We start from the raw sequence: 660 nt of genomic DNA, 5'->3' as shown, positions 1-660 counted from the left end.
TGAGCTGTGGCTGACACTGGATCGAGTTACTCACGAACAAGCTGTTCACTCAGCTGAGGCAAGAACACAAAAACAGAAGAGCAAATATGATAAGATCAATCCACAGACTCAAATGCCAGTTCTCACATGTACAGTTAAGAATCTTAGCGATCAAGACCTATCACCATCCGAAGTTGCTGTTCTAGTTAAGGGACACAATTTTGCTGTCACTCCTTCTAGTATCCCTACGGAAGAAATCATCAGCCAAATTGAAACGGCTATTTTCTACCTTCCTTTAGAGGCAAGCAATGACATCAGAAATCGAACAACCAACATCCTACGCAAAGCCAAACTTCCCAAATAAAATATAAACAAAGAAGAACGCCGAGCTCTCCACGGTCTGAAACAAAACAACAAGATCCTAATTTTACCAGCAGACAAAGGGAACGCTACTGTAGTTATGAACAGGGAAGACTATTGCAGTAAAATCAACAGTTTACTCTCAGACCAAAAAGTCTACAGGAAACTCAAACGCAACCCAACATCCAGCATAGAGAAGAAAACATCTTCTCTTCTGAAAAATGCAGGTCTCCCTCTTCAAACTATCAAGTATTTAACCCCTCAAGATTCTTCAGCACCTAGACTCTACGGTCTTCCAAAAATCCACAAGGAATCACTGGA

The sequence above is a fragment of the Odontomachus brunneus genome, unplaced genomic scaffold (genome assembly GCF_010583005.1).
Source record: "Odontomachus brunneus isolate Ranch 3 - 2012 unplaced genomic scaffold, Obru_v1 Obru_scaffold_248, whole genome shotgun sequence".
In the NCBI taxonomy this organism is placed as follows: Eukaryota; Metazoa; Arthropoda; class Insecta; order Hymenoptera; family Formicidae; genus Odontomachus; species Odontomachus brunneus.
This window is presented reverse-complemented; position numbering follows the sequence as displayed.